Source organism: Rutidosis leptorrhynchoides, chromosome 3 (assembly GCF_046630445.1).
Source record: "Rutidosis leptorrhynchoides isolate AG116_Rl617_1_P2 chromosome 3, CSIRO_AGI_Rlap_v1, whole genome shotgun sequence".
NCBI classification, from domain to species: Eukaryota; Viridiplantae; Streptophyta; class Magnoliopsida; order Asterales; family Asteraceae; genus Rutidosis; species Rutidosis leptorrhynchoides.
Genome location: NC_092335.1, coordinates 369,898,876 through 369,909,834, shown reverse-complemented (window position 1 = coordinate 369,909,834; position 10,959 = coordinate 369,898,876).

The window sequence follows — 10,959 nt, the reverse complement described above, 5'->3', positions numbered from 1 at the left end:
CAGTTGTAATCAAAAGAGCTAGCCATTTGTCAACATAAGCCTTCCGCACCTCCACTACTTCTACTCCTCCACCACATCATCTTTACTCTTTACTTGAAAAATTCAGAAAACGAGATTCCTTTCGAAAACGGGATGTTATAAACCTCTCAAGTATCATGGCAAAAGGTCTTGAAAAATTTTACCGGCAAAAAGTTTCTCGAGATGAAGTCTCTAAAATAAATAAAAAATAAAAAATTTTGGTTCTGAAAAAAGGAGCAGAACTTAATAAGAGAAATGCCGAAGAAAACTCGACCAAAAATTATTATCACGTGAAGAAAAGTTCAAAAGTGCTTCTCAAAATACTTTAGCACTCCTATCTATCCGAATAAAAGTCTGTATAAAGGCTACATTACCCTTTTATCTCACTCCTCAAAAACAACTTCACTACCACTTCAAAATTCCTTTTCCATCATTGACAAATGACCTATACAGCTGAGATTACTACCGTTCTCCCATTAGCAGCAAGGATTTGAGTCTTTATCAAGCCTATAACGATGGGTGCAGCATGACTGGCTATGAGTGTATTCATTTCTTAGATCTATAGGGAACCCTAAACACTTGAGTGATTTGAGTGATCCGTGAAAGCTAGCCTATGTCATGTAACCTCCTCGCATGCTTGCAGAGATAATTTCAATCCTAACATAGATGACTCACCTTATCTTTTTACTCTTATAATAAAAGCAGACTATTAGAAAAGATACGTCGAAAAGATTCTTAAGGAAATGAGAGTGTGCTTGAGGACAAGCAAAGTCTAAGTGTGGGATATTTGATATCGGCTAAAAAGTCACGTTTTTACCTCGGTATTAAGGCCCAAAAACAAGAAAGATTCGAACTTTGTTAGAAAAATACCCACTTCGTTGGTTAAAATTGAAGAACAAGTAATTACAAAGACGGTGCAAAAAGAATCAAGAGAATCGGAGCTAAAACGAAGATACTAGAGCGAAAACGGTGAAAGACAAGAAATCAAGTTACGATCCAGTGAATCAAGACTGACCAGGCACAAAAACGGCCTACCATACGGCTTGCCAAATGGCTTGCCAGTATGGCAAACGGCCTGCCAAACGTTCAGGCAAACGGGCTCGATAAACGGCAACGGCCTGCCAAATACGGCCTGCCAAACGGCTTCCCAAATGGCTTGCCAGCCGTTTGCAGGCAAAATTCTTGTTTATTTAAAGGGTCTTTGTCATTCATTCCAACACACACTTCAATTCACTTCTTTCTCTCTCTTGTACAATATAAGTCATACTCTCAAGGCCTTCGACTTCGTGCGGGAAACCTAGTACCAGGAGAAGAACGCTGAAGATTGTATTAGGAGCGGTCTGGAGTCTTGAAGTTGTCACTTTTGTATTCAGAACTTGTTTAATCTACTGGTACTTCTATCCCTTATCTTTATATAATGTCTTCTATCATTATGTTATGTGATATTGTTGCCATGATTAGCGAGTAGTTATCTTTAGTGTATGCTATGATGTAAGTAGTTATAATGCAGAAATAATATTATGGTTTGTGTATGCTGTTGAAATGCATTCCGATTATGCTTTAAACTCAATCACTTTTTCAACTAATAGAACGTAGTTATAGGCTCTGTTTTTGGGATGTCGCGAACCCCAATTCAGAGTACACTATCTGTGTCACCCCTTGGTAAGAGAAGTCTATTGGATACAGCGTAAGATCGACTGAGGCACACCGGTTGTAGTAAGTCTATCAAGCTTTGGATTCCTACTGAGGACTCTTTCGTAGTGAAACATCTGACTAGATCCTTAGTACATTGTCGGTCCCAGACCATGCTAGAGTAGTCACCAAGCATATAAACTCCGAACGTGCACATTGAAGCACAGCGGTTGTTGTAAGCTGTACCTCTACTAAGTAAGGCCATGGAACCCGGTTAGTATTGACCAGTACACTGCACCATAACGCGGTCTCAAGCATTGCACCCCGCTTGAGGGATTCTTAGTTAATTAAGGAACTGTTTGTTTAGACACATAAAGGATTAGACCGTTAGGATAACCGAACGTGTTCATGGAAGTCAGCTTGACTTGGCCATGGTGTTCTTTATGGTTGAACTCTTTTTCAGGACCTAACTATCTTTTAAAACCATTCATTAACGAAAGCATTGAAACACATCACATCTCTCGGATATGGTAAATCATGTATTCTATTATTCTTAAGAAAGTTTAGACCATTGCGGAATGTTAATACGTCACCCAACTGAGTCGCTCAATTGGATGAGCTGTCTGAACGTGTATGCATGTAGTCAGACTGTACGGGCGTCGGGGGTAAGGGACGTTGCTGTCTATTCAGAATCTTCAAGCCTAACGCAGTACCCAGTGACATGTCTTATGACAGGGGCGTTTAGGACCGGTGTAATGAATATAAAGCCTCCGCCTATTCATGAGCCAGCATTCCATAATCTCGGCAGAATAACTGATGAATTCATAGTATGCACTCACTTTAACCTTATCTGAATTACGAATTTTATCGCATTTACTTTATCTATCTTATAAATTAGAAAATCCTAAATAGGTAATCACTACTCCGTCTTAACTATCTTAGGCTTAAATATAGGTTCGATTCTACTGATATCTCAAAAATACGAGTCTAGGTCATACTTCCCTTACTTATAAGGAGTAGTAAGATTTAGGCCCCACTAAATATAAATTTAAAACAGTACCCCTCCCTCGAGTGGCTGATCCTGGTGCGCCGCGGCCCGACGACACCGCGCGAATAAAAACCGTCCATTTTGGCCATATCACGCACTCTTGGTCAACCTATCAACAATAACCTATATAGCATCGTGCTGATGAGGGGTCCTAGGTAACTTAGTTACTAAATCCATAGTAATATGCTCCCATTTCCACACCGGTACCTCTAATGGTTGAAGTTTACGATAAGGCATTTGATGATCGGCCTTCACTTGAGGATAAGTAAGGCATTTATGAACATAATTAACTATATCTCTTTTCATTCTTGGCCACCAATAGTCCCTTTTTAAGTCTCTATACATCTTAGTAGCGTTGAGGTGGATCGAATACCTAGACTTATGAGCCACTTCTAGAATCTCGTTTCTTACGTTACATTGAATAGGAACCCAAATCCTTCCATACCGTAGTTTTAAACCTCGAGAATCCTCCGCAAAATCATCGACTTGACCTTTAATCCTTTCCTTTCATACAATATTGGGTGACAATGCCACCTTTTGAGCTTCTCGTATCCGATCAAAAATTTGCGGGGTCACAATCATAGCTAGGCTCTTTATCCTTAATGAATCATGGCACGACTTTCGAGTTAAAGCATCTGCTACTACATTAGCCTTTCCGGGGTGATATAAGATCTCGCAATCCTTGTCCTTAGCTAAATCGAGCCATCTCCTTTTCTGGTTGTTTAAATCTTTTTGATCGAATAAATACTTTAAGCTCTTGTGATCGATATAAATAGAAAACTTTACACCATAAAGATAGTGATGCCATATTTTCAAAGCAAACACTACGGCCGCCAAATCTACGTCATGAGTAGGGTATCGTTTTTTGTGTGATTTTAATTGACGTGAGGCATAAAGCTATAACTTTCCCTTTTTGCATTAGGACACACCCCAAAACTTTCTTAGATGCATCACAATATACCGCCATATTCTCATTCCCTTCAGGTAATACTATAATCGGAGCTTGAACAAGCTTCTCCTTTAGGAGTTGAAACGCTTGCTCTTGCTTTTCTTCCTATTTCCATTGTTCATTCTTATGCGTTAACTTCGTAAGTGGGGTGGCTATCCTCGAGAAATTTTGTATAAACTGTTGATAATACCACGCTAACCGAAGAAAGCTTCTAACTTCGGTAGGACTCATAGGCGGTTCCCATTTCAACACCGCATGAACCTTAGCCGCATCAACATGAATACCCTTCTTGTTAATGACATGACCCAAAACTTGAACTTTGTGAAGCCAAAATTCACATTTCAAAAACTTAGCGTAAAGTTTTTCTTTCCTTAAAGTTTCTAACACTTGTCTTAAATGCTCAGTGCGTTCTTCTTAGCCCTTAGAATACACCAAAATATCTGTAGTGACCCGAACTTTTCCATGTTTATATATATATTAAATGAAATTGTTATTTACATGATTAAGTGTTTCCAACATGTTAAGCAATCAAACTTGTTAAGACTTTATTAATTGAAATAGGTTTCATATAGACAATTGACCACCCAAGTTGACCGGTGATTCACGAACGTTAAAACTTGTAAAAACTATACGATGACATATATATGGTTATATATATAGTTAACATGATTTTATTATAAGTATGTATCTCATTAGGTATTTTAACAATGAGTTATATACATAAAAATGAGACTATTAATTTAAGAAACTCGAAAACGATATATATAACGATATATATAACGATTATCGTTATAACAACGTCTTACTAGGTACATATGAATCATATTAAGATATTGATACACTTGGTTAATTATGTTAAATGATAAGTAAATATATTATTAAGTGTATTAACAATGAAATACATATGTAAAAATAAGACTACTAACTTAATGATTTCGAAACGAGACATATATGTAATGATTATCGTTGTAACGACATTTAACTGTATATATATCATACTAAGATATATTATATATCATAATATCATGATAATATAACAATTTAACATCTCATTTGTTATAATAAACAATGGGTTAACAACATTCAACAAGATCGTTAACCTAAAGGTTTCAAAACAACATTTACATGTAACGACTAACGATGACTTAACGACTCAGTTAAAATGTATATACATGTAGTGTTTTAATATGTATTCATACACTTTTGAAAGACTTCAAGACACTTATCAAAATACTTCTACTTAACAAAAATTCTTACAATTACATCCTCGTTCAGTTTCATCAACAATTCTACTCGTATGCACCCGTATTCGTACTCGTACAATACACAGCTTTTAGATGTATGTACTATTGGTATATACACTCCAATGATCAGCTCTTAGCAGCCCATGTGAGTCACCTAACACATGTGGGAACCATCATTTGGTAACTAGCATGAAATATCTCATAAAATTACAAAAATATGAGTAATCATTCATGACTTATTTACATGAAAACAAAATTACATATCCTTTATATCTAATCCATAGACCAACGACCAAAAACACCTACAAACACTTTCATTCTTCAATTTTCTTCATCTAATTGATCTCTCTCAAGTTCTATCTTCAAGTTCTAAGTGTTCTTCATAAATTCCAAAAGTTCTAGTTTCATAAAATCAAGAATACTTCCAAGATTGCAAGTTTACTTCCAAGTTTTCTAAATCCATTCCAAGTAATCATCCAAGATCAAGAAACCTTTGTTACTTACAGTAGGTTATCTTTCTAATACAAGGTAATAATCATATTCAAACTTTAATTCAATTTCTATAACTATAACAATCATATTTCGAGTGGAAATCTTACTTGAAATTGTTTTCGTGTTATGATTCTGCTTCAAGAACTTTCAAGCCATCCAAGGATCCTTTGAAGCTAGATCTATTTTTCTCATTTCCAGTAGGTTTATCCAAGGAACTTGAGGTAGTAATGATGTTCATAACATCATTCGATTCATACATATAAAGCTATCTTATTCGAAGGTTTAAACTTGTAATCACTAGAACATAGTTTAGTTAATTCTAAACTTGTTCGCAAATAAAAGTTAATCCTTCTAACTTGACTTTTAAAATTAACTAAACACATGTTCTATATCTATATGATATGCTAACTTAATGATTTAAAACCTGGAAACACGAAAAACACCGTAAAACCGGATTTACGCCGTCGTAGTAACACCGCGGGCTGTTTTGGGTTAGTTAATTTAAAACTATGATAAACTTTGATTTAAAAGTTGTTATTCTGGGAAAATGATTTTTATTATGAACATGAAACTATATTAAAAAATTATGGTTAAACTCAAAGTGGAAGTATGTTTTCTAAAATGGTCATCTAGACGTCGTTCTTTCGACTGAAATGATTACCTTTACAAAAACGACTTGTAACTTATTTTTCCGACTATAAACCTATACTTTTTCTGTTTATATTCATAAAATAGAGTTAAATATGAAACCATAGCAATTTTATTCACTCAAAACGGATTTAAAATTAATAAGTTATGGGTAAAACAAGATTGGATAATTTTTCTCATTTTAGCTACGTGAAAATTGGTAACAAATCTATTCCAACCATAACTTAATCAACTTGTATTGTATATTATGTAATCTTGAGATACCATAGACACGTATACAATGTTTCAACCTATCATGTCGACACATCTATATATATTTCGGAACAACCATAGACACTCTATATGTGAATATTGGAGTTAGCTATGCAGGGTTGAGGTTGATTCCAAAATATATATAGTTTGAGTTGTGATCAATACTGAGATACGTATACACTGGGTCGTGGGTAGATTCAAGATAATATTTATCGATTTATTTCTATACATCTAACTGTGGACAACTAGTTGTACGTTACTAACGAGGAGAGCTGACTTAATAAACTTAAAACATCAAAATATATTAAAAGTGTTGTAAATATATTTTGAACATACTTTGATATATATGTATATATTGTTATAGGTTCGTGAATCAACCAGTGGCCAAGTCTTACTTCCCGACGAAGTAAAAATCTGTGAAAGTGAGTTATAGTCCCACTTTTAAAATCTAATATTTGTGGGATGAGAATACATGCAGGTTTTATAAATGATTTACAAAATAGACACAAGTACATGAAACTACATTCTCTGGTTGAATTATCGAAATCGAATATGCCCCTTTTTATTAAGTCTGGTAATCTAAGAATTAGGGAACAGACACCCTAATTGACGCGAATCCTAAAGATAGATCTATTGGGCCTAACAAACCCCATCCAAAGTACCGGATGCTTTAGTACTTCGAAATTTATATCATATCCGAAGGGTGTCCCGGAATGATGGGGATATTCTTATATATGCATCTTGTTAATGTCGGTTACCAGGTGTTCACCATATGAATGATTTTTATCTCTGTGTATGGGATGTGTATTGAAATATGAAATCTTGTGGTCTATTGTTACGATTTGATATATATAGGTTAAACCTATAACTCACCAACATTTTTGTTGACGTTTAAAGCATGTTTATTCTCAGGTGAATACTAAGAGCTTCCGCTGTTGCATACTAAAATAAGGACAAGATTTGGAGTCCATGTTTGTATGATATTGTGTAAAAATTGCATTCAAGAAACTGATTTCGATGTAACATATTTGTATTGTAAACCATTATGTAATGGTCGTGTGTAAACAGGATATTTTAGATTATCATTATTTGATAATCTACGTAAAGCTTTTTAAACCTTTATTTATGAAATAAAGGTTATGGTTTGTTTTAAAAATGATTGCAGTCTTTGAAAAACGTCTCATATAGAGGTCAAAACCTCGCAACGAAATCAATTAATATGGAACGTTTTTAATCAATAAGAACGGGACATTTCAGTTGGTATCCGAGCGTTGGTCTTAGGGAACCAGAAATTTACATTAGTGTGTCTTATCGAGTTTGTTAGGATGCATTAGTGAGTCTGGACTTCGACCGTGTTTTCTTTAAAAATGATTGCTTAACATTTTTGTTGGAAACTATATATTATTAACATGTATATATTATGTGATATATTAATCTCTTAACATGTTTGATATTGTGTGATAGATGTCTACCTCTAGCACAAATCCCATTGACTCACCTAATAATAACGAAGATTCGAATATATATTGGACTGATTCACAAGTTCCCGAAGAAGAACCGGAAGAAGAATCAGAACCGGAAGAAGAATCATAACCGGAAGAGGAGGAACTGGTGGGGGAAATAGAACCGGTGGGGAAAATAATAAAATGGTTAAGTAAAAGAAAATCCTCAACCAACCGACCAAGGTTAATTATGGTCAATGGTGTTTCCACCAAGGAAGCAAAATATTGGGAGGATTACCAATTCTCCGATGAATCGGATTCCGACGATAATTCCGATGATGTTATAGAAATTACCCCAACTGAATTTAAAAAGGCAAAAGAAAATAATAAGGGAAAGGGCATAAAAATAGAGAAATCTAATTCCAACCCCGATGAACTTTATATGTATCGTCAACCCCCGAAGCCCTTAAGTTGTAACAATGACCCGGGAACCTCTAAACCACTAGGTTTTTCTAAACCGTTGTGGAAAACGACAGCTCGTATTAGGGGAACATCATATATCCCTAGAAACTTGGCAAAACGAACCAAAACCGAAGAAGAAGAAACGAGCGAGTCGGAATAAGATAGTTGTATTCGTGTGGTGTAATATATGTAATATAGTGTGCTTATGCTTTATGATATATGTAAAAATTGCTTGTATTAATAAGTATTTTTTTTTTTTGAATCTAACTCTTGTCTATTTTACAGTATAAAAACACAAAATGGATAGATAACCCAATATTTTAAGAGACCTACCCGGAGACATGATTGATGAAATCTTGTCTAGAGTCGGTCAGAATTCTTCGGCACAACTATTTACGGCGAAATCAGTTTGTAAGACATTCGAAGAACGTTCCAAGAATGTCTTGGTTTATAAGAGACTTTCGATTGAAAGATGGGGGATATCACATTGGGAAACCCATAAGTTACGATGTGTTTACTTTGACGCATATATTGCGGGGAACCCAAATGCTATTTTACGCAACGGGTTAAGAAATTATTTTGACTCAATGTATCCAAATATAGGACTTCAAGATTTAGAAAAAGCGGCTAACATGCAACATAAAGAAGCATGCTATGCTTACGGGTTAGTAATGTTCGCTTCTCACCAAAGTGAGAAAAAGAACATCGGGCTACAACTATTAAACAAAACGTTCCCACAAGTGACGGAGTCGGTAATTGGGGTAAGAAATGAGGTTTTTAGGTTATTACGAGACTGTTGGTGATTACGTAACCCTCGTCCCTTTGACGACGTTACAACACGCTATCTTATCAACGGCCATAACGGTTATGTTCCACAAGACCAAGGATGGGAAGTAGTCCTAGTAAAACCAGAATGCATGACTTGTTTCTGGACGTATGAATTACGTGTCTTTATTGCCTTTGCTGAACGACTTGTGTACTAGCTAGAATTATCTTCACAACTATCTTGTATCAAAGTTATTGTGTGCTATATTTCATGCTTTATGTAAAATAAGTGGTATTGTAAGTTTGTAAAATATTGTATAAAAGTTTGAACGCGAAATATTATTATAATCAGTTTTTCATATAGAATTGTAGTAGTTGAATTGTATATTAGCTACTAAGTATGAACTTAACGGGTAGGTACTACCCGAATTTAAACTTATAAAACGCTAATATGAAGAAAAAGCTTTTATAAATGAGTTCATATTATGCTACGAAATACTATTAACTACTCTTAATATTCTGTATGATTAACTTGTTCCATTTGACTATTTTGAAGGAAATGGCACCGACTACTCGACACACCGTGAATATGAATGAAGCGGAATTCCGTACTTTTCTAGCTTCAAACATAGCCGCAGTACAGGTTGCGCTACATACCAACAATAACTTTGGATCTAGCAGTACAAGAAATCGTGTAGGATTCACCTACAAAGAATTCACTGCCTGCAAACCTTTGGAATTTGATGGAACCGAAGGACCGATCGGATTGAAACGGTGGAACGAGAAGGTCGAATCGGTGTTTGCCATAAGTAAGTGTACTGAAGAGGACAAAGTGAAGTACGCTACGCATACCTTCACAGGTTCTGCGTTAACATGGTGGAATACCTATCTAGAGCAAGTGGGACAAGATGATGCGTACGCACTACCGTGGTCAGCATTCAAGCACTTGATGAACGAGAAGTACCGTCCCAGAACTGAGGTCAATAAGCTCAAGACAGAACTTAGAGGGTTACGAACCCAAGGATTTTATATTACCACGTACGAAAGATGATTCACAGAATTGTGCCTATTGTGTCCGGGAGCGTTCGAAGATGAGGAAGAGAAGATCGACGCGTTTGTGAAAGGATTACCGGAAAGAATCCAAGAAGATATAAGTTCACACGAGCCCGCCTCCATACAACAGGCATGTAGAATGGCTCACAAACTAGTGAACCAGATTGAGGAAAGAATTAAAGAACAGACGGCTGAAGAGGCCAATGTGAAGCAAGTCAAAAGAAAGTGGGAGGAAAACGGTGATAAGAATCACCAATACAACAACAACAGCAATTACAATAATAATCGCAACAATTATCCCAACAATCGCAACATCAATCGCAACTACAACAAACGGCCTAACAACAACAACAACAACAACAACAACAACAACAACAACAACAACAACAACAACAACAACAACAACAACAACAACAACAACAACAACAACAACAACAACAACAACAACAACAACAACAACAACAACAACAACAACAACAACAACAACAACAACAACAACAACTACAACAATCATCCCAACAACAATAACAATCGTAACAACAACAACAACAACAATCAGAAGCAGCTATGCCAAAGGTGTGAAAAGTATCACTCGGGGTTCTGAACCAAATTTTGCAACAAGTGTAAAAGAAATGGTCATAGCGCGGTGAAGTGTGAGGTCTACGGACCAGGGGTTAACAGAACGAAAGGAACAAATGGCGTCGGAACGAGTAATGGCGGAGCAAGTAGTGTCGGAGCAAGTTATGCCAATGTAGTTTGTTATAAATGTGGAAAACCGGGCCACATTATTAGAAATTGCCCGATCCAGGAGAACACGAATGGACAAGGCCGTGGAAGAGTTTTCAATATTAATGCAGCAGAGGCACAGGAAGACCCGGAGCTTGTTACGGGTACGTTTCTTATTGACAATAAATCTGCTTACGTTTTATTTGATTCGGGTGCGGATAGAAGCTA